Source organism: Salmo salar, chromosome 17 (genome assembly GCF_965601325.2).
Source record: "Salmo salar chromosome 17, fSalSal1, whole genome shotgun sequence".
Taxonomy (NCBI): Eukaryota; Metazoa; Chordata; class Actinopteri; order Salmoniformes; family Salmonidae; genus Salmo; species Salmo salar.
Genome location: NC_138307.1, coordinates 60,290,976 through 60,316,040, shown reverse-complemented (window position 1 = coordinate 60,316,040; position 25,065 = coordinate 60,290,976). Strand labels below are relative to the sequence as shown.

Genomic DNA, 25,065 nt, shown 5'->3' with positions numbered 1-25,065 from the left:
GAAGGACAGCTCTCAGTCATGAAGTGTTAAACTCACAGGGATATGAACACTCCCAGACCACTGAAGCATGTGCTGTCTATGCAAAGTGTCCTCTCTATGCAAATGTCCCTCCCTCCTGGAGCAAGGCTGTAGACAGGACAAGGTTTTATGAAGAAAATAAGATCAAAATAATTATTCCAAGAAAATATATGGTGCTACTTCTGGATCACAACATTCCAATTGAATGCTTTTAGCCCTTACCATACAATAAACACACACACACACACACTATTGATTTATATGGAACGTGATTCAGATAATGTATGCCTCATTTGGTAACATATGTAACAGCATAGCTTCCGTCCCTCCCCTCGCCCCTATCTGGGCTCGAACCAGGGACCCTCTGCACACATCAACAACAGCCACCCTCGTCTAGGTAAGCATCGTTTCCCATCGCTCCACAAAAGCCGCGGCTCTTGTAGAGCAAGGGGAACAACTACTTCAAGGTCTCAGAGCGAGTGACGTCACCGATTGAAACGCTATTAGCGCGCACCCCGCTAACTAGCTAGCCATTTCACATCGGTTACATATACAATGAGTGTACAAAACATTAGGAACACCTTCCTAATATTGAGTTGCACCCACAATTTTCCCCTCACGTTTTTTTCTGGGCATGGACTCTACAAGGTGTCAAAAGCATTCCACAGGGATACTGGCCCGTGTTGATTCCAATGCTTTCCAAAGTTGGCTGGTAGTAGATCTCTACTCCAAATAGCTCGTTCCATCTCATCCCACAGATGGTCATTTGTATTGAGATCTGGTGTCTAGGCAGGCCGCTGCAGTAAGCTGAATTCACTGTCATGTTCGTAGAATCATTCCTGGACAATCCTAGCCTTGTGGCATTATAGAGCTGAAAAAAGAAATTTGCAGATGGATACACTGCTGCCATGAAGGGATGCACATGATTGGAAATGATGTTCAGATTTCCTGTGGCATTCAAACGTTGCTCCACTTTTGTCAAGAGACCCAATGTGTGCCATGAAAACACACCCCACACTATCACACCACCAGCCTGTAATGTTGACACATGGTATGATGGATGCATGTACTCGTGGTTTTCTCCATACCCTACTCCTCCCATCAGCGTGAAACAGCAGGAACCAGGATTTATCAGACCAGGCAATGTTTTTCCAATTCTCCAGTGTCCAGTGTTTTCGTTCCTTAGCCCACTGCAACCGCAGTTTCTTGTTTTTTGCTGAAAGAAGTGGAACTCTGTAAGGTTGTCGGCTGCCATATCCCATTCGTGTCAAGGTAAGACAAGTTGCGTATTCTTTTATGGGTCTTTGGGCACCAATGTTGTACTGGACTGTCAGTTAACTAAATGTTTCCCATCTGTTGCTCTGCACAATTCGTGTCAACCTCCTTTGTCCTCTTTCATCAATGACCCAATTTCGACCACTTTCCTGTCATTGGCTGGATGTGCTTTGGGTGGTCGACCATTCTTGACACACTCAAACCGGTGTGCCTGGCCCCTATCACCATGCCCCGTTCAAAGGCACTTAAAAACCTGTTAGGGCTAGGGGGCAGTATTGACACGGCTGGATAAAAAACATACCCGATTTAATCTGGTTACCACTCCTACCCAGTAACTAGAATATGCATATACTTATTACATATGGATAGAAAACACCCTAAATTTTCTAACACTGTTTGAATGGTGTCTGTGAGTATAACAGAACTCAAATGGCAGGTCAAAACCTGAGAGATTCCTTTACAGGAAGTGGCCTGTCTGACCATTTCTTGACCTTCTTTTCCATCTCTATCATTTACTAAGGATCTCTGCTCTAACGTGACACTTCCCACGTCGTCCATAGGCTCTCAGAGCCCGGGAAAAAACAGAATGTCGTCATTCCAGCCCCAGGCTGAAACACATTATCGCCTTTCTCAAGTGGCCGATCAAGGGACACTGGGCTTATGCGCGTGACCCGACCGCCCCCGCCTTTGGGATTTTTTCCTCTGTTTGCCGAAAAGGAGATTCCCTGTCGGAATATTATCGCTTTTCTACGAGAAAAATGTCGTAAAAATTGATTTTAAACAGCGGTTGACATGCTTCGAAGTACGGTAATGGAATATTTAGAATTTTATTGTCACGAATTGCGCCATGCGCGCGACACTTCTTTACTATTTTGGATAGTGTCTGGAACGCACGAACAAAACGCCGCTATTCGGATATAACGATGGATTATTTTGGACCAAACCAACATTTGTTATTGAAGTAGCAGTCCTGGGTGTGCATTCTGACGAAGACAACAAAAGGTAATCAAACTTTTATAATAGTAAATATGATTATGGTGAGTGCTAAACTTGCCGGGTGTCTAAATAGCGAGCCCGTGATGCCTGGGCTATGTACTTAGAATATTGAAAAATGTGCTTTCACCAAAAAGCTATTTTAAAATCGGACATATCGAGTGCATAGAGGAGGTCTGTATCTATAATTCTTAAAATAATTGTTATGCTTTTTGTGAACGTTTATCGTGAGTAATTTAGTAAAATGTTAGCGAATTCCCCGGAAGTTTGCGGGGGGTATGCTAGTTCTGAACGTCACATGCTAATGTAAAAAGCTGGTTTTTGATATAAATATGAACTTGATTGAACAAAACATGCATGTATTGTATAACATAATGTCCTAGGGTTGTCATCTGATGAAGATCATCAAAGGTGAGTGCTGCATTTAGCTGTCTTCTGGGTTTTGGTGACATTATATGCTGGCTTGAAAAATGGGTGTCTGATTATTTCTGGCTTGGTACTCTGCTGACATAATCTAATGTTTTGCTTTCGTTGTAAAGCCTTTTTGAAATCGGACAGTGTGGTTAGATTAACGAGAGTCTTGTCTTTAAATAGCTGTAAAATAGTCATATGTTTGAGAAATTGAAGTAATAGGATTTTTAACGTTTTGAAAATCGCGCCACAGGCTGCCAGTGGCTGTTACGTAGGTGGGACGCTAGCCCATAGAGGTTAAATATTTTCTCTTACCCATTCTCCCTCTGAATGGAACCGATACACAATCCATGTTTCCATTGTCTCAAGGTTTAAAAATCCTTCTATAACCTGTCTCCTTCCCTTTACTTACCTTGATTGAAGTGGATTTAACAAGTGACATCAGTAAGGGATCATAGCTTTCACCTGGTCAGAATGGTCAGACCTCAATCCTGTAGAAGATTTGTGGGCAGAACTGAAAAAGCGAGTGCGAGCAAGGAGGCCCACAAACCTGACTCAGTTACACCAGCTCTGTCAGGAGGAATGGGCCAAAATTCACCCAACTTATTGTGGGAAGCTTGTGGAAGGGTTCCCTAAACATTTGACCCAAGTTAACCTCACTAGGGTAGGGGGCACTATTTTCACCTTCGGATGAAAAGCGTGCCCAAAGTAAACAAGGATATGCATATAATTGGTAGATTTGTTATACTCACAGACGTTATTTTAACAGTTTTATAAACTTTAGAGTGTTTTCTATCCAAATCTACCAATTATATGCGTATCCTAGCTTCTGGGCCTGAGTAGCAGGCAGTTTACTTTGGGCACGCTTTTCATCCGGATGTCAAAATACCGCCCCCCATCCCAAAGAAGTCAAAGGCAATGCTACCAAATACTAATTGAATGAATGTAAACTTCTGAACCACTGGGAAAGTGATGAAAGAAAAAAAGCTGAAATAAATCATTCTCTACTATTATTCTGACATTTCACATTCTTAAAATAAAGTGGTGATCCTAACTGACCTAAAATAGGGAATTTTTACTAGGATTCATTGACAGGAATTGTGAAAAAACTGAGTTTATATGTATTTGGCTAAGGTGTTTGTAAACTTCTGTCTTCAACTGTATATGTTGGACCCCAAGTATGCTGGCAAGAGCATCCTGTCTGGTGCAGAGATCAACAAGGCCGATGGTGTCATCACTACCGTGTCTCGCCACCTTGGCCTGGATGAGGGCAAGGTTCTTGGCAGTCTGGCGATGTACACTTCCAAGGAAGGGCTTTGGGATGGAGATATGGCAGTCGTGTCAACATATCTCCTCAGCCACTGGTGGAAGGGACTTTGTGGATCTGAGGCTCTTTCCCCTGTTGACTCCATCATCCTCCAAATCCCACCAACATCAGCCGCCTCAGAGCGCAACTGGTCCATGTTTGGGAACACACACCAAAGCATGCAAAAGGCTGACCAATACAAGGGTTGAAAAATTGGTTGCAATCCGAGCAAATTTGAGGCTTTCTGAGCCTGACAACGAGCCACCCTCAACAAGGTTGGAAAGTGACAGTGAAGATGAGGCCTCAGAGTCTGATGTTTAAAAGGTGGAAATTAAGGAGGTTCAGGGAAAAAAAACATGGAAGCCTGATAGGAGGACAACCAAAGATTTCGTTTCTAGACTATCATTTTACAGATGTATGTTGAAAATGTTTTTGAGAAATGCGATAGATCATTGTGGATTATTCAAAATTCTCTTTCTTTTGTTAATCTGTTACGTGAATTTCGTTATCAATGTTCATAAACTTCAATTAATCTACTCAGTCTGCAACCCAGAGTTTGTAAGATTCTGGTTGAATGAAACAGACAAGAGTCCCAGCTGACAATAGTCAAAATGTTTATTCACGAGGACACTCTGAAATCCATTATACAAAGACATCCATTTTATACCTTGCTCCTTACTTACGCACCTACTTTCACACAAACAGTAGATATCCTACGCACATACATACACACGAACAATAGGTGAGTTGTATCCTTCTCCAGAGTTCTCACCCCTGTGTATCACTACCCAGTCGACAGTTCCATTCCCCCGAGATTAGAGAACCCTTGAGAAGTACTCCCTGTCCTATCATAAGTTTCTCAGAGTTCTAACCAGGTCGAGTCAAACACAGTTTAATTGTTCTCTGTATTTTCTTCAGCACACACATACATCTCCCTCCCATGTTTAATACTTTAATTATTCCTTATACATGCTACATAACCTATAATCCCTAATGGTTACGTTTCAGGGTAGAATTATTTAATCATTATCTTTAAACATATAAATTATTTTATCACCATCCCATGTGAAGAGTCGACTTATTTAATTAAAGTTCAACTCGTAACTAAATTGTCTTTTTTATTGAAAAAAGGGACCGATCCTTAAGACTTGGTTTAAAGATAAACCGCATCTATAGTTTGGAATATTATTTGGAGGTCACTTGTGGCTTGTGTCTCAGAGTAGATTTGACCAAATTGATATGAAAATGTACACTGTGAATAGTACATCTGATTACTAAATCTGAATATGTGATCTCTGTTTACTGCATTTCTTTGCAGAAATGAAGCCAAGTCCTGGACTAAAAAGCAAGCTCAATGGATAATCTTAATTGAAAGTTATTTTAGGACTAGTCTTCATCTGTGTCCAGGAAACCCCCTTTTAGTGTTGTGTTGCTCTTGGTGGGTTGTAGAGCATAAATGTAACATACATTTATCTGATGGATTGTTTTGTCCAAAAATATTTTGCCTTTATCTTTGTAGATTAAGTGCTTTGTTGTTGTCGGTTGTTCTCAGTACTGTAGCTAGTTGTTTATCCTGTGTGTATCACCTCTCCTCTCCTCTCAACTCCTCTCCACTCCTCTCCTCTCCACTCCTCTCCTCCTCTATTACAGTTGAAGTCTGAAGTTTACATACACCTTAGCCAAATACATTTAAACTCAGGTTTTCACAATTCCTGACATTTAATCCTAGTAAAAATTCCCTGTCTTAGGTCAGTTAGGATCACCACTTTATTTTATGAATGTGAAATGTCAGAATAATATTAGAGAGAATGATTTATTTCAGCTTTTATTTCTTTCATCACATTCCCAGTGGGTCAGAAGTTTGCATACACTCAATTAGTATTTGGTAGCATTGCTTTTAAATTGTTTAACTTGGGTCAAACGTTTCGGGTAGCCTTCCACAAGCTTCCCACAATAAATTGGGTGAATTTTTGCCCATTCCTCCTGACAGAGCTGGTGTAACTGAGACAGGTTTGTAGGCCTCCTTGCTCGCACACGCTTTTTCAGTTCTGCCCACAAATTTTCTATAGGATTGATGTAGGGGCTCTGTGATGGCCACTCCAATATCTTGACTTTGTTGTCCTTAAGCCATTTTGCCACAACTTTGGAAGTATGCTTGGGGTCATTGTCCATTTGGAAGATCCATTTGCGACCAAGCCTTAACTTCCTGACTGATGTCTTGAGATGTTGCCTCAATATATCCAGATAGTTTTCCTTTCTCATGATGGATTCTATTTTGTGAAGTGCACCAGTCCCTCATGCAGCAAAGCACCGCCACAACATTATGCTGCAACCCGAAGAACCACATCCCAATGGTGAAGCATGGGGGTTGCAGCATAATGTTGTGGCGGTGCTTTGCTGAGTTTACAATTTGGTTCAGTATAAAGTATAACAATGAATGGAAGTTAAAACAGTGCCAAGTGCATAGGAGTGTTTCAAAGAGCAGGTTTAAAAACATGTGCAGACAGTGATCAGCAGCAACCTCCAATCTGCGTGTGACGATCGTCGTAAGGAGAAGACCAAGGTGCAGCGTGGTAAGTGTTCATATTTCTATTTTATTTAACTCAGAACACTAAATCAAAATAATAAACAACGAAAAACGAACGTCACGTTCTGCAGGCTTACTGAGCTGTACAAAAACAAGATCCCACACTGAAGGAGGGAAAAAGTATGATTCCCAATCAGAGACAACGATAGACAGCTGCCTCTGATTGGAAACCATACTAGGCCAGTCAAAGGAAAAAAACAACATAGAAATATAACACATAGAATGCCCACCCCACACCCTGACCTAACAAAATAGAGAAATAAAACGTCTCTCTCAGGTCAGGGCGTGACACTGCGATTAAAAATCATCAATTAGAATTAAATTAGACAATTATAAGTCCTTTTGTAAACTGTTCCAAGATGACGGGGCAGAAAAGCTACAAGCACTCTTACCAAACTCAGTTCTTGTGTTGGGAACATTATATAAAATACAATTCTGTGATCTCAGACATTAATGTCCATGACTGTAGGGTGAGTCAAGTTCTTAAATATAATGGCAGCTGCCCTAAGATGTCCTCAAAGACAAACGTACCAGAGAGTCTGTGACCTCAATTCCTGCTAACTGATATAAGGTACAGGGATGTGTTAAAACTTCACTAGGGTAGGGGGCAGCATTTGGAATTTTGGATGAAAACCGTGCCCAAATTCAACTGCCTGCTACTAGGGCCCAGAAGGTAGGATATGCATCCATTATTAGTAGATTTGGATAGAAAACACTCTGAAGTTTCTAAAACTGTTTGAATTATGTCTGTGAGTATAACAGAACTCATATGGCAGGCAAAAAGAGAAAAATCCAATCCTGAGAAAAATCCAACCAGGAGGTGTGGAAATCTGAGGTTTGTAGTTTTTCAAGTGATTGCCTATACAGTATACATTGACTTAGGGTTCATTTTGCACTTCCTAAGGCTTCCACTAGATGTCAACAGTCTTTAGGACATTGTTTTATGCTTCTACTGTGAATGGGGAGGGAATAAGAGCTGACTCAACAAGTGGACTGCCTGAGGCCAATGAGTTGTTTACTGCGCAGTCACACAGGCGCACCGTTCCCTCTTTTTCCTCTAATGAATACGCTATTGTCTGGTTGGAATATTATCGAAGATTTATGATAAAAAGACCCTAAGGATTGACTGTAAACATCGTTTGACATGTTTCTACGAACGGTAATGGAACTTTTTGACTTTTCGTCTAGGGTTTTGTGCTCGCGCATTATGCCTTTGGAATAGTGATCTGAACGAGCGAACAAAACGGAGGTATTTGGACATAAATATGGAGTTTATCGAACAAAACAAACATTTCTTGTGGAAGTAGGAGTCCTGGGAGTGCATTCCGACGAAGATCAGCAAAGGTAAGTGAAGATTTATAATACTATTTCTGAGTTTTGTTGACTCCAGAACTTGGTGGGTAACTGTATAGCTTGCTTTGATGGCTGAGCTCTGTACTCAGATTATTGCAAAGTGTGCTTTCGCCGTAAAACTTAAAAAAAAATCTGACACAGTGGTTGCATTAAGGAGAAGTTTATCTTTAATTCTTTGAATAACAGTTTTTTATTTTATCAACATTTATGATGAGTATTTCTGTAAATTGATGTGCTCATTCACCGGACGTTTTTGGAGACAAAACATTTCTGAACATTACACGCCAATGTAAAATGGGGTTTTTGGACATAAATATGAACTTTATCGAGCAAAACATACATGTATTGTGTAACATGAAGTCCTATGAGTGCCATCTGATGAAGATCATCAAAGGTTAGTGCTTAATTTTAGCTGTATTTCTGTTTTTTGTGACGCCTCTCCTTGCTTGGAAAATGGCTGTGTGGTTTTTCTTATTTAGGCGCTGTCCTAACATAATCTAATGCTATGCTTTCGCCGTAAAGCCTTTTTGAAATCAGACACTGTGGTTAGATTAATGAGAAGTTTATCTTAAAAATGGTGTATAATAGTTGTATGCTTGAGAAATGTGAATTATGAGATTTTTGTTGTTTTGAATTTGGCACCCTGCTATTTAACTGGCTGTTGGCGAGTGTCCCGCGGGTGGAACACATACCCTAGTGAGGTTAAAGGGCTTGTGTTTGGTTACTAATCTAACACCATCATGGTAGAGCGACTAGTGGGTGCAGGTAAGATTCTGGGGCATTCCATAATATCATGGTCCAACAAAGGCTAGAAAGTGGCTGCAACAAAGTATCTTCTAGATTGAAATGAAAACAAGACATGTTCCTAAAGAAAAAGCCCATCTTAAGTTTTTAGTGATCTTTTGAATGTAGAAAGTCATTTCTGGTATCCTCTGTTTCAGAAGATACCAGATTTGAACCCTTTGAAGGTAGCTGGGTTCATGGATCTCCATGAGATACTCAAGACATTTTGTAAAAATGATATAATGAACCCATAAATGACTGAATATGATTTAACAGCTTTGAGTTATAAGAAATAGATATTGTTGTTCAGCTCTACTACACACCGTCATTGTACTGGATTATCTCCTCCCCTCAGCACCTGCAGTAGGTCCCAGCTGTAGCAGTACAGTCAATGTGCAGTCTGACTGAGAGACATTTTTGTACAGCTCTGTGTGAACACATATTTACTATTGGGATAGTGGAAACTCTGAACTCTCCTGCATCTTCAGCCTGGACCACTGATGGTCAGAGTGAAGTCACTCCCAGATCCACTGCCACTGAATCTAGATGGAGTCCCAGACTGAAGTCTGTTTGAAGAGTGCATCAGAAGTTTAGGAGCTTCTCCTGCTGTTACCAGGCCATACAGGTGTAATCCCCAATGCAAACCCGTTTCACTGGTTTTACAGTTTATAATGACTGGCTGTCCGGTGAAAACAGTTTCCACTGCAGGAGTCTGAGTCACTGGATCCTGAAACAAAATAACAAAACAAAAACCAATATCAACACAAAGCTCATGATAACAGCCATCATTGAAGTTCTGTTGTCATGAAGGAACAACTCTCAGTCATTTAGTGTTAAACTCACATGGATATAAACACTACCAGTGCAGTGAAGCATGTGCTGCCAATGCAAAGTGTTGTCTGGGGTGTTTACGGACATATTCAATTTCTCCATATCCCTGTCTGCTGTCTCCACTTGCTTGAAGATGTCTACCATTGTTCCTGTACCCAGGAAAGCAAAGGTAACTGAACTAAAGGACTATCGCCCCATAAAACTCACTTCTGTCATCATGAAGTGCTTTGAGAGGCTAGTTAAGGATCATATCACTCCACCTTACCTGACACCCTAGACCCACTTCAATTTCAATACCACCCCAATAGATCCACAGACGATGCAATCGCCATCACACTTCACACTGCTCTATCCCATCTGGACAAGAGGAATACCTATGTAAGATTGCTGTTCATTGACTATAGCTCAGCCTTCAACACCATAGTAACCTCCAACCTCATCATTAAGCTCGGGGCCCTGGGTTTGAACCCCGCCCTGTGCAACTGGATCCTGGGCTTCCTGATGGGCCACCCCCAGGTGGTGAAGGTAGGAAACAACACCTCCACTATGCTGAGCTGATCGTGAACTTAAGGAGACAGCAGAGGGAGCACTCCCAATCCACATCGACGGGGCCGCAAGAGTCTCAAGAAATTCAGATTTGGTCCCTAAGACCCTCACAAACCTTTACAGATGCACCATTGAGAGCATCCTGTCGGGATGTATCAACAGCTGTTACGTCATCTGCACTGCCCGCAACCGCAGGGCTCTCCAGCGGGTGGTGCGGTCTGCCCAACGAATCACCAGGGGCATACTGCCTGCCCTCCAAGGACATCTACAGCACCCAATGTCACAGGAAGGCCAAAAAGATCATCAACCACTGTCACGCTGGTATAAAGGATTTGGAGACAGGAGCAGGAATAAATAATAGGGGTTTTTAATATACACAAAACAAACACGTTTCCAAAACACTGGGATGTACCCAAACAAAAGAGCGAGGGTAAACCTCATAGAACGACACGGGACGAGACCCGTAATACACAATACAGCACAAAAGCTGAAACAAAGCATAGTTACTCACACCACCAACGGACATGGGGACAATAACCGACAAGACAATGGTGAACAGATGGCACATATATACAATTACTAATCAGGGGGAAATAGGAACCAGGTGTGCGTAATTAGACAGTCTGGGGTTCAAATCAAATCAAATTTATTTTTATATAGCCCTTCGTACATCAGCTGATATTCTCAAAGTGCTGTACAGAAACCCAGCCTAAAACCCCAAACAGCAAGCAAAGCATGTGAAAGAAGCACGGTGGCTAGGAAAAACTCCCTAGGAAAAACTCCCTAGAAAGGCCAAAAACCTAGGAAGAAACCTAGAGAGGAACCAGGCTATGAGGGGTGGCCAGTCCTCTTCTGGCTGTGCAGGGTGGATATTATAACAGAACATGGTCAAAATGTTAAAATGTTAAAATGTTCATAAATGACCAGCATGGTCAAATAATAATAATCATAGTAGTTGTCGAGGGTGCAACAAGCACGTCCGGTGAACAGGTCAGGGTTCCATAGCCGCAGGCAGAACAGTTGAAACTGGAGCAGCAGCACGGCCAGGTGGACTGGGGACAGCAAGGAGTCATCATACCAGGTAGTCCTGAGGCATGGTCCTAGGGCTCAGGTCCTCCGAGAGAAAGACAGAAAGAGAGAAAGAGAGAATTAGAGAGAGCATATTTAAATACACACAGGACACCGGATAAGACAAGAGAAATACTCCAGATGTAACAGACTGACCCTAGCCCCCCGACACATAAACTACTGCAGCATAAATACTGGAGGCTGAGACAGGAGGGATCAGAAGACACTGTGGCCCCATCCGATGATACCCCCGGACAGGGCCAAACAGGCAGGATATAACCCCACCCACTTTGCCAAAGCACAGCCCCCACACCACTAGAGGGATGTCTCCAACCACCAACTTACCGTCCTAAGACAAGGCCGAGTATAGCCCACAACGATCTCCGCCATGGCACAACCCAAGGGGGGGGCGCCAACCCAGACAGGAAGACCACGTCAGTGACTCAACCCACTCAAGTGACGCACCCCTCCCATGGACGGCATGGAAGAACACCAGTAGGCCAGTGACTCAGCCCCTGTAAAAGGGTTAGAGGCAGAGAATCCCAGTGGAAAGAAGGGAACCGGCAAGGCAGAGACAGCAAGGGCGGTTCGTTGCTCCAGCCTTTCCGTTCACCTTCACACTCCTGGGCCAGACTATACTTAATCATAGGACCTACTGAAGAGATAAGTCTTCAGTAAAGACTTAAAGGTTGAGACTGAGTCTGCGTCTCTCACATTGGTAGGCAGACCATTCCAATAAAATGGAGCTCTATAGGAGAAAGCCCTACCTCCAGCCGTTTGCTTAGAAATTCTAGGGACAATTAGGAGGCCTGCGTCTTGTGACCGTAGCGTACGTGTAGGTATGTACGGCAGGACCAAATCGGAAAGATAGGTAGGAGCAAGCCCATGTAATGCTTTGTAGGTTAGCAGTAAAACCTTGAAATCAGCCCTTGCCTTAACAGGAAGCCAGTGTAGGGAGGCTAGCACTGGAGTAATATGATCAAATTTTTTGGTTCTAGTCAGGATTCTAGCAGCCGTATTTAGCACTAACTGAAGTTTATTTAGTGCTTTATCCGGGTAGCCGGAAAGTAGAGCATTGCAGTAGTCCAGCCTAGAAGTAACAAAAGCATGGATTAATTTTTCTGCGTCATTTTTGGACAGAAAATTTCTGATTTTTGCAATGTTACGTAGATGGAAAAAAGCTGTCCTTGAAACAGTCTTGATATGTTCTTCAAAAGAGAGATCAGGGTCCAGAGTAACGCCGAGGTCCTTCACAGTTTTATTTGAGACGACTGTACAACCATCCAGATTAATTGTCAGATTCAACAGAAGATCTCTTTGTTTCTTGGGACCTAGAACAAGCATCTCTGTTTTGTCCGAGTTTAAAAGTAGAAAGTTTGCAGCCATCCACTTCTTTATGTCTGAAACACAGGCTTCTAGCGAGGGCAATTTTGGGGCTTCACCATGTTTCATTGAAATGTACAGCTGTGTGTCGTCCGCATAGCAGTGAAATTTAACATTATGTTTTCGAATGACATCCCCAAGAGGTAAAATATATAGTGAAAACAATAGTGGTCCTAAAACGGAACCTTGAGGAACACCGAAATTTACAATTGATTTGTCAGAGGACAAACCATTCACAGAGACAAACTGATATCTTTCCGACAGATAAGATCTAAACCAGGCCAGAACTTGTCCATGTAGACCAATTTGGGTTTCCAATCTCTCCAAAAGAATGTGGTGATCGATGGTATCAAAAGCGGCACTAAGATCTAGGAGCACGAGGACAGATGCAGAGCCTCGGTCTGACGTCATTAAAAGGTCATTTACCACCTTCACAAGTGCAGTCTCAGTGCTATGATGGGGTCTAAAACCAGACTGAAGCGTTTCGTATACATTGTTTGTCTTCAGGAAGGCAGTGAGTTGCTGTGCAACAGCTTTTTCTAAAATTTTTGAGAGGAATGGAAGATTCGATATAGGCCGATAGTTTTTCATAATTTCTGGATCAAGATTCGGCTTTTTCAAGAGAGGCTTTATTACTGCCACTTTTAGTGAGCTTGGTACACATCCGGTGGATAGAGAGCCGTTTATTATGTTCAACATAGGAGGGCCAAGCACAGGAAGCAGCTCTTTCAGTAGTTTAGTTGGAATAGGGTCCAGTATGCAGCTTGAGGGTTTGGAGGCCATGATTATTTTCATCATTGCGTCAAGAGATATAGTACTAAAACACTTTAGTATCTCCCTTGATCCTAGGTCCTGGCAGAGTTGTGCAGACTCAGGACAATGGAGCTTTGGAGGAATACCCAGATTTAAAGAGGAGTCTGTAATTTGCTTTCTAATGATCATGATCTTTTCCTCAAAGAAGTTCATAAATTTATTACTGCTGAAGTGAAAGCCATCCTCCATTTGCGAATGCTGCTTTTTAGTTAGCTTTGCGACAGTATCAAAAAGAAATTTCGGATTGTTCTTATTTTCCTCAATTAAGTTGGAAAAATAGGATGATCGAGCAGCAGTAAGGGCTCTTCGATACTGCACGGTACTGTCTTTCCAAGCTAGTCGGAAGACTTCCAGTTTGGTGTGGCGCCATTTCCGTTCCAATTTTCTGGAAGCTTGCTTCAGAGCTCGTGTATTTTCTGTATACCAGGGAGCTAGTTTCTTATGACAGATGTTTTTAGTTTTTAGGGGTGCAACTGCATCTAGGGTATTGCGCAAGGTTAAATTGAGTTCCTCGGTTAGGTGGTTAACTGATTTTTGTCCTCTGACGTCCTTGGGTAGGCAGAGGCAGTCTGGAAGGGCATCAAGGAATCTTTGGGTTGTCTGAGAATTTATAGCACGACTTTTAATGCTCCTTGGTTGGGGTCTGAGCAGATTATTTGTTTCAATTGCAAACGTAATAAAATGGTGGTCCGATAGTCCAGGATTATGAGGAAAAACATTTAGATCCACAACATTTATTCCATGGGACAAAACTAGGTCCAGAGTATGACTGTGGCAGTGAGTAGGTCCAGAGACATGTTGGACAAAACCCACTGAGTCGATGATGGCTCCGAAAGCCTTTTGGAGTGGGTCTGTGGACTTTTCCATGTGAATGTTAAAGTCACCAAAAATTAGAATATTATCTGCTATGACTACAAGATCCGATAGGAATTCAGGGAACTCAGTGAGGAACACTGCATATGGCCCAGGAGGCCTATAAACAGTAGCTCTAAAAACTGAGTGAGTAGGCTGCATAGATATCATGACTAGAAGCTCAAAAGACGAAAACGTCGTTGTTTTTTTTTTGTAAATTGAAATTTGCTATCGTAAATGTTAGCAACACCTCCGCCTTTGCCGGATGCACGGGGGGTATGGTCACTAATGTAACCAGGGTGTGAGGCCTCATTTAACACAGTAAATTCATCAGGCTTAAGCCATGTTTCAGTCAGGCCAATCACATCAAGATTATTATCAGTGATTAGTTCATTGACTATAACTGCCTTGGAAGTGAGGGATCTAACATTAAGTAACCCAATTTTGAGATGTGAGGTATCACAATCTCTTTCAATAATGGCAGGAATGGAGGAGGTCTTTATACTAGTGAGATTGCTAAAGCGAACACCGCCATTTTTAATTTTGCCCAACCTAGATCGAGGCACAGACACGGTCTCAATGGGGAAAGCTGAGCTGACTACGCTGACTATGCCTGTGGCAGACTCCACTAAGCTGGCAGGCTGGCTAACAGCCTGCTGCCTGGCCTGCACCCTATTTCATTGTGGAGCTAGAGGAGTTAGAGCCCTGTCTATGTTCGTAGAAAAGATGAGAGTACCCCTCCAGCTAGGATGGAGTCCGTCACTCCTCAACAGGCCAGGCTTGGTCCTGTTTGTGGGTGAGTCCCAGAAAGAGGGCCAATTATCTACAAATTCTATCTTTTGGGAGGGGCAGAAAACAGTTTTCAACCAGCGATTGAGTTGTGAGACTCTGCTGTAGAGCTCATCACTCCCCCTAACTGGGAGGGGGCCAGAGACAATTAATCGATGCCGACACATCTTTCTAGCTGATTTACACGCTGAAGCTATGTTGCGCTTGGTGACCTCTGACTGTTTCATCCTAACATCGTTGGTGCCGACGTGGATAACAATATCTCTATACTCTCTACACTCGCCAGTTTTAGCTTTAGCCAGCACCGTCTTTAGATTAGCCTTAACGTCGGTAGCCCTGCCCCCTGGTAAACAGTGTATGATCGCTGGATGATTAGTTTTAAGTCTAATACTGCGGGTAATGGAGTCGCCAATGACTAGGGTTTTCAATTTGTCAGAGCTAATGGTGGGAGCCGTCGGCGTCTCAGACCCCACAACGGGAGGAGTAGAGACCAGAGAAGTCTCGGCCTCCGACTCCAACTCGCTTAATGGGGAGAACCGGTTGAAAGTTTCTGTCGGCTGAATAAGCGACACCGGTTGAGCATTCCTACAGCGTTTCCCTCCAGAAGCCATGAGAAAGATGTCCGGCTGCGGGGACCGTGCGAGGGGGTTTATACTAACGTTACTATCTGTACTTACTGGTGGCACAGACGCTGTTTCATCCTTTCCTACACTGAAATTACCCTTGCCTAACGATCGCGTCTGAAGCTGGGCTTGCAGCACAGCTATCCTTGCCGTAAGGCGATCGTTCTCCTGTATATTATAAGTACAACGACTGCAATTAGAAGGCATCATGTTAATGTTACTTAGCTTCGGCTGTTTGAAGTCCTGACGAACCATGTCCAGATAAAACCTCCGGGGTGAAAAAGTTGAATGAAAAAAGTTGAGTGAGGGAAAAAGTAAAAATATACGGTAATGAAAAAGTAAAAAACCGTCAGGTAGCAAAGTAAGATCGGCAACAAAAACGCACAGCAGCGTAAACAAGTCTGCAAGTTGTGACCGGAAACAGGAAACAGGAAGGCGAAGGCGATTGATCTGGCTGTTGGAAAAGGAAATAGAGCTGCTGCACGGGTTGGTGGTAATGAACCAGTTCAGTGAAGCCTAGAAGTCCGTTGACGTCGACCTCCGGAACTGGTGAACAGAATGAGCAGCAGTACGGGGGGATCCGTGACGACCACCCGAGAAACGGCCTGTTCACTCCGCTATCATCCAGAAGGCGAGGTCAGTACAGGTGCATCAAAGCTGGGACTGAGAGACTGAAAACCAGCTTCTATCTCAAAGCCATCAGATTGTTAAATAGCCATCACTAGCTGGCCTCCACCCAGTACCCTGAACTTAGTCACTGTTACTAGCCGGCTACCACCCGGTTACTCGACCCTGCACCGTAGAGGCTGCTGCTGTTTCTATGTACATATATATGGAATCAATCACTGGTCACTTTAATAATGGAACACTGGTCACTTTAATAATGTTTACATACTGTTTTACTAATTTCAATGAATATATGGAATTCTAATCAATGCCATCCTATTCAACTATTGCTGTATATATAGTATTCTATCCTACAGATATACTACATTTTCTATCCACATGCTGTTCATAATGTCTATACATTCCATGACACATACATATATACACACATATATATATATGTATATATATATATATATACGTATATATATATATATATATATATATATATATATATACATATATATATATATGTATATATATATATATATATATATATATATATACACATATATGTATACATATATATATACACATATATATATGTATATATATATATATATATATATATATATATATATATATATATATATATATATATATATATATACATATATATACACATACATACATACATACATACATACATACATACATACATACATACATATATATATATATATATATATATATATATATATACATATATACATATACATATATATACTTGGGACATTGTCGACATTGCCCATCCTAATATTTCTATATTTCTTAATTCTATTCTTTTACTTTTAGATTTGTGTGTATTTTTGTGAATTGTTAGATATTACTGCACTGCTGAAGCTAGGAACACAAGCATTTCGCTACACCCACAATAACATCTGCTAAATATGTGTATGCGACCGATTTAATCTGATTAGATTTTGTGTAAACGAAACCAATGTAGTGCAGTTGAACAGATCTGTGCGAGTAGCAGACTTTTAAAAGGTTGAGGCTGATTGTCCAGCCAAATCATGGTCTTGATTGGTAAATGAGTCATGACTGGAATAAATTAAAGACTGGGAAGGTCTTTATTATGATGGCATGTTCAATAAAGCAAAATCTTTTCAACTCTGACGTGTTTTGGCAAGGCCGTCAGGAAGTAACATTACAATGATGGTTGAATTGTTTCTTGAACTTTATTATTCGACAAAGGGACCCAATACAGAGACTGAGGGTTTTATTCTGAAATTATATAAGACACTATTATTTAGGTATATAGTAGGCTGCAAAAGCATCAGCTACTCTTCCTGGGGTCCACATGAAACCTGACATAATACACAGTGCAGAACTTTATTAGTCAAGGACTGAAATACATACAATTAAAACTTCACACATAGCCTACATATCAGTACACAATATCAAGGTCTAATAAATAGTGCAGTGCAAATTCTAATACAATATATATATACTGTATATATATAAAATGGCTATGTCTCTTCACAGTCCCCTTTGTGCAGTAAGGTGTTCTTTTATATGTTTTTTTTTAACTGGTTTTATTGCTAGCTTGAGTTACCTGTGGTGGCAGAGAGTTCCATTTAGTCATGGCTCTATTTAGTACTGTGTTTCACAGCCTCTGTTCTGGACCTGGGGACTGTGAAGAGACCTCTTGTTGCATGTCTTGTGTTGTGCCGATGGGTATCCGAACTGTGTGCCAACTGCTTGTGCCAACTGCTGAGGGAGGTTTTTGTACAGCTCTGTATCACTTTGGAACGCATGTTTACCATTGGGAAGGTGTAAACTCTGAAGGTAGCTCAAATGAAGTATTTATTCTACGTTGGAAGATGTTAAATGGTATTTGTGTTGATTATGATGCTGTATGAGTGATCTTCACTGTAACATCTGCAGCATCACAACACAAAGAGGTTTTTGTACGAGCAGTAACAGGGATTGTATCACTGTGGTGGACTTTTGGTATTGGCATCAGACTTGATGTTGGAAGTAAGTAAACCACAAAATAACCACTTTTTTATTTTCTCAACTGTATGACTTTATGTTGAGCAATTTGTTGGTTTGTTGAATACCTTTATATTTTAAAATAAAACTATGATGTTTTTCAATTAATCTAAAAACTAATTCAAAAGAGGAATATACCATTGTATTTGGCCAGTATTCATATGAGTTCATTATTTAAACCACAGTCTAAAAAATGTAAGTTTTCATCTTGCCCAATGAGTGGGAGGTTTTTGTGCAAGCAGTAACTCACCGTCCTGCCCACCTCTAGTGAGGAGCTGTCCAGTACAACAACAGCCACACTGATATGTCTGGCCAACAAGGGCTTCCACTCAGACTGGACTATGAGCTGGAAAGTGGACGGGACCAGCAAGAAACAAGAGGCCAGTCCCAGGGTCCTGGAGGACAGTATGTACAGCTGGAGCAGCACCCTGACTCTCACTGCCCAGGAGTGGACCAAGGCAGGAGAGGTGACCTGTGAAGCCCAGCAGAAATCCCAGACTCCGGTCACCAAGACCCTGAGGAGGACTGACTGTTCTGGGTAGGACCCACCAGCCACACACCCTGTGGAGAGAGGATGCTGGTTCCTCTGCTTTTACTTGCTTTGTTTTAATATCAGTCGTTCTCTGATTTAGTGATCACTCTCGTGTAGACTAACAGGGGGCTTGGCTTTAGTTCGTGTCAATCCATTCTGTAGACTGAGATTTTGTTCGTTTTAGATTTGATGTGATCTGTTTTATTCACTATCATGTTTGGTTTGATACTTCGATTATGTAATAATGGATTCAAATAAAGATGTATTTTTCAATTGCATATTTGTGTTGTTTCTATTAATAAACTGGATCTTAGATATATTTGTAATATTCTGGAAAAAGAAATGTAATCAGTAAGGCTGATTCATGATGTCTTTGAAAACTGTCAGGCCTTAACCTCTATGGGCTAGCACCTACTCAACAGCCAGTTGAATCCTGTGGCGCGTTATTCAAATCCTTAGATATGCTATTACTTCAATTTTTCAAAAATATGACTATTTTACACCATTTTAAAGATAAGACTCTCGTTAATCTAACCACACTGTCCGATTTCAAAAAGGCTTTACAACGAAAGCAAAACATTAGATTATGTCAGCAGAATACCCAGCCAGAAATAATCAGACACCCATTTTTCAAGCTAGCATATAATGTCACATAAACCCAAACCACAGCTAAATGTAGCACTAACTTTTGATGATCTTCATCAGATGACAACCCTAGGACATTACGTTATACAATACATGCATGTTTTGTTCAATCAAGTTCATATTTATATCAAAAACCAGCTTTTTACATTAGCATGTGACTAGCATGTGACTAGCATTCCCACCGAACACTGCCGGTGAATTTACTAAATTACTCACGATAAACGTTCACAAAAAGCATAACAATCATTTTAAGAATTATAGATACAGAACTCCTATATGCACTCGATATGTCCGATTTTAAAATAGCTTTTCGGTGAAAGCACATTTTGCACTATTCTCAGTAGATAGCCCGGCATCACAGGGCTAGCTATTTAGACACCCAGCAGGTTTAGCACTCATCAAAGTCAGATTTACTATAAGAAAAATGTTATTACCTTTGTTGTCTTCGTCAGAATGCACTCCCAGGACTTCTACTTCAATAACAAATGTTGGTTTGGTCCAAAATAATCCATCGTTATATCCAAACAGCGACGTTTTGTTCGTGCGTTCTAGACACTATCCTAAAGGCTAAATAAGGGTGACGAGCATGGCGCAATTCGTGACAAAAGAATTCTAAATATTCCATTACCGTACTTCGAAGCATGTCAACCGCTGTTTAAAATCAATTTTTATGCCATTTTTCTCATAAAAAAGCGATAATATTCCGACCGGGAATCTGCGTTTAGATAAACAGACAAAGGAAAAGAAAGCATTCGGTCGAAGCGGGCACGCGCCTAAGCCCATAGTACTCTGAGTGGCCACTTGCCAAAAGCGATAAAGTGTTTCAGCCAGAGCCTGCCTCGATATCGTTCAACTTTTTCCCGGGCTCTGAGACCCTATGGAAGACGTAGGAAGTGTCACGTTATTGCACAGATCCTGAGTCTTCAATAAAAAGAGCCAAGATGAAACACTACTTCTCAGACAGGCCACTTCCTGCTTGAAATCTTCTCAGGTTTTGGCCTGCCATAGGAGTTCTGTTATACTCACAGACACCATTCAAACAGTTTTAGAAACTTTAGGGTGTTTTCTATCCAAAGCCAATAATTATATGCATATTCTAGTTACTGGGCAGGAGTAGTAACCAGATTAAATCGGGTACGTTTTTTATCCAGCCGTGTCAATACTGCCCCCTAGCCCTAACCTCATTCTCACTTAACATCATCATTGACCAGTAATTAATACTATCACAATATACTATGTTATAGTCTGTTATTTGAAGGTAAATACATGTAAAAATATATATATATATATATATAATTCTACAAGTGCCACTATTTCAAGAAATATAGAGTAGAGTGATAGTCTTCTTTACCTCCAACCCTCTGGGAACAGAGTGAACATCTGGTGACAGTGCTGCTCTATTCTGGGACAAGCAGAACCAGCCCTGTCTATGTAAATCTCAGTTTCACTCCCACAGCTACCAGTCTAGCAGTTGAACAGATTCACTGTCTGAAATACCCTAGACTGGGCCAGATGTGAGAGAGTGGAGTGGTTTTAACCTCTATGGTGGATTCAGAGAGGGAGACATAAAATATATGGTGGCATGTAATTAATGACAAATTAAACTGATATTATAATTTCTGATGATACTGTGTAGTGTATGTCTCCACGTAAATGTGTCTCCTGTTTGAGCCCAGCATCATGTCTCATTCACAGATCTAACACCTCATTAATACATGCTAGATGATCACATCAATAATTGGTTGTGAAGCTCATGTAGGGATTTGGGTTGAGGGGCTGATGTTGATTTAACATCAATTTTCTTTTTACTTCAGTAGATCTTACTCTACATATGAACTGGTAATGTCTTCCAAAACATCTAATACCTTTTATATACACTTCCAGTTCATGACCAATATAACAAGTTACAGCCATGATGATGACGATGATGATGATGATGATGATGATGATGATGATGATGAGGATGATGAAGACGACGTTGGAGAACGTTTGATCTGAATGATACTTTCTAACCTTATTCAAAGTTGCCCCCTTCTGATCAGTGTTCCATGTCACTGTCTCTTCCCTCTCAGAACCTGCAGTAGGTCCCAGCTGTAGCAGTATAGTCACTGTGCAGTCTGACTGAGGGAGGTTTTTTTATGGCTCTGTATCACTGTGTGAACATCCAGACATTGTTGTGGTAGTGTTGACTCTGACAGTAGTGATCTCATGCATCTTCAGCCTGGACTCCACTGATGGTCAGAGTGAAGTCACTAGGACTTCCTCTACCACTGAATCTAGATGGAATCCCAGACAGAAGTGTTGTAGCACAGTAAACAAGGAGTTTATGAGTTCCTCCAGGTTTCTGTTGATACCAGGCTAGATGGGGATAAAAGTTTCCTGTATTAGACACAGGACTGCTGGTTTTACAGTTCAGAGAGACTGTCTGTCCTAGGAGAACAACTTTCACTGCAGGAGTCTGAGTCATAACGTACTGTCCCCCGGATTCTGTTTTTTGTTTTTTTAACAATTCATTATAAAATAATTATTGTAATAAATAGTTCTGAATATTCATATTGAAGCCATATATATTATTCCTTTGTGTAGTTTGAATGATTAGTTTTTTCCAATATGACATTTTTTTTACATTGTAACCTTGAAAGCAGAGGGCCAGTGTCCAGATGAAGATGGTGATAAAAGTCATGGTTGTTGTGGGTTCTGTTGTCATGAAGGACAGCTCTTAGTCATGAAGTGTTAAACTCACAGGGCTATAAACACTCCCAGACCACTGAATCATGAGCTGCCAAAGCAAACTGCCCTCCCCATGCAAACAGCCTTCCTGGAGCAAAGAACTAGACAGAACAAGAAAATATTATCAAAAACATTTTCAAATTAATTATAAGGTGTGATTCCTGGACCACCCAATATTACACAAAACACACAGCACACACTCATGATTTTGATTTATGTGGAACTTGTTTCAGATAATGTATGTCTCAATTGGTAACATACGGGATATACACTGAGTATACAAAACATTAGGAACACCTTCCTAATATTGAGTTGCACCCCTTCTTTTGCCCTCAGAACTGCCTACATTTTTTTCGGGGCATGGACTCTACAAGGTGTCGAAAGCGTTCCACAGGGATGCTAGCCCATGTTGTCTTGAATGCTTCCCACAGTTATGTCAAGTTGGCTGGTAGTGGTTCTCTACCTTGAAAAGCTCGTTCCATCTCATCCTACAGATGGTCATTTGGATTTAAATCTGGTGACTGGGCAAGCCACTGCAGTAAGCTAAATTCACTGTCATGTCCGTGGATCCATTCCTATACAATCCTAGCCTTGTGGCATGGGGCATTATCCTGCAGAAAAAAATATATTTGCAGATGGATACACTGATGCCATGAAGGGATGCACCTGATTGGTAATGATGTTCAGATATCCTGTGGCACTTAAATGTTGCTCCACTTTTGTCAAGGGGCTCAATGTGTGCCATGAAAACAGACCTCACACCATCACCAGCCTGCAATGTTGACACACGGTATGATGGATGCATGTACTCGTGGTTTTCTCCATACCCTACTCCTGCCATCAGCGTGAAACAGCAGGACCCGTGATTCATCAGACCAGACAATTTTTTTTACAATTCTATTGTGTCCGGTGTTTTCGTTCCTTAGCCCACTGCAACCTCAGTTTCATGTTTTTTTGCTGCAGAAGTGGAACTCTGTACGGTTGTCGGCTGCCATACCCCACTCGTGTCAAGGTAAGACAAGTTGCGTATTCTTTTATGGGTCTTTGGGCACCAATGTTGTACTAGTCTGTCAGTTAACTAACTGTAGCCCATCTGTTGCTCTGCACATTTCATGTCAGCCTCCTTTGTCTACATCCGTAATGGGTCTGCGACCAAACGACCACCCCTCATCACTGTCAAACGCTCCCTAAAACACTTCTGCAAGCAGGCCTTTCTAATCGACCTGGCCGGGGTATCCTGGAATGACATTGACCTCATCCCGTCAGTAGATGATGCCTGGCTATTCTTTAAAAGTGCCTTCCTCACCATCTTAAATAAGCATGCCCCACTCAAAAAACTAGGAATAGATATAGTCCTTGGTTCACTCCAGACCTGTCTGCCCTTGACCAGCACAAAAACATCCTGTGGCGTTCTGCATTAGCATCGAATAGCCCCCATGATATGCAACTTTTCAGGGAAGTTAGGAACAAATATACACAGGCAGTTAGAAAAGCTAAGGCAAACTTTTTCAAACAGAAATTTGCATCCTGTAGTACTAACTCAAAAACTTTCTGGGACACTGTAAAGTCCATGGGGAATAAGAGCACCTCCTCCCAGCTGCCCACTGCTCTGAGGCTAGGAAACACTGTTACCACTGATAAATCCACTATAATTGAGAATTTCAATAAGCATTTCTCTACGGCTGGCCATGCTTTCCACCTGGCTACCCCTACCCCGGTCAACTGCCCGGCACCCTCCACAGCAACCCACCAATGCCCCCACCATTTCTCCTTCACCCAAATCCAGATAGCTGATGTTCTGAAAGAGCTGCAAAATCTGGACCCCTACAAATCAGCCGGGCTAGACAATCTGGACCCTCTCTTTCTAAAATGATCTGCCGTAATTGTTGCAACCCCTATTACTAGCCTGTTCAACCTCTCTTTCGTATCGTCTGAGATTCCCAAAGATTGGAAAGTTGCGGTTTACCAACTACTTCTCTGATAGAGTTCAGTGTGTCAAATCGGAGGGCCTGTTGTCCGGACCTCTGGCAGTCTCTATGGGTGTGCCACAGGGTTCAATTCTCGGGCCAACTCTCTTCTCTGTATACATCAATGACTTTGCTCTTGTTGCTGGTGATTCTCTGATCCACCTCTATGCAGACGACACCATTCTGTATACTTCTGGCCCCTCTTTGGACACAGTGTTCACTAACCTCCAGACGAGCTTCAATGCCGTAGAACTCTCCTTCCGTGGCCTCCAACTGCTCTTAAATGCAAGTAAAACTAAATGCACGCTATTCAATCGATCGCTGCCCGCACCTGCTCGCCCGTCAAGCATCACTACTCTGGACGGCTCTGACTTAGAATACGTGGACAATTACAAATACCTGGGTGTCTGGTTAAACTGTAAACTCTCCTTCCAGACTCACATTAAGCATCTCCAATCCAAAATTAAATCTAGAATCGGCTTCCTATATCGCAACAAAGCAACCTTCTGTCACGTCCTGACCAGTAAAGGGGTTATTTGTTATATTAGTTTGGTCAGGACGTTGCAGGGGGTATTTGTTTAGAGTGTTTCGGGGTTTGTTGGGCTATGTGTTTTGTAAAGGGGTGTTTGTTTAGAGTGTTCCGGGGTTTTGGTTAATGTTTTATGTTAGTATATTTCTATGTTCTAGTCTTTCTAGTTCTATGTTTAGTTTATTGATTTGGCCATCAATTGGAGGCAGCTGTTCCTCGTTGCCTCTGATTGAAGGCCCTATGTATATAGGGGTGTTTTGGTAATGGGAATTGTGGGTAGTTGTCTCCTTGTTTAGTGTCTGAGCACCTGACAGGACTGTTAGTGTCGTTTGTTGTGTTTGTATACGTGTTTTGTTTGTTTTTTCCTTCT

General features: G+C 41.7%; 1 pseudogene; it reads left to right on the top strand.

Moving 5' to 3' along the window:
• Positions 1 to 7,216: 7,216 nt before the first annotated feature.
• Positions 7,217 to 18,834, top strand: LOC123723777 (Ig kappa-b4 chain C region pseudogene; annotated as a pseudogene).
• The last annotated feature ends 6,231 nt before the right edge of the window (positions 18,835 to 25,065 follow it).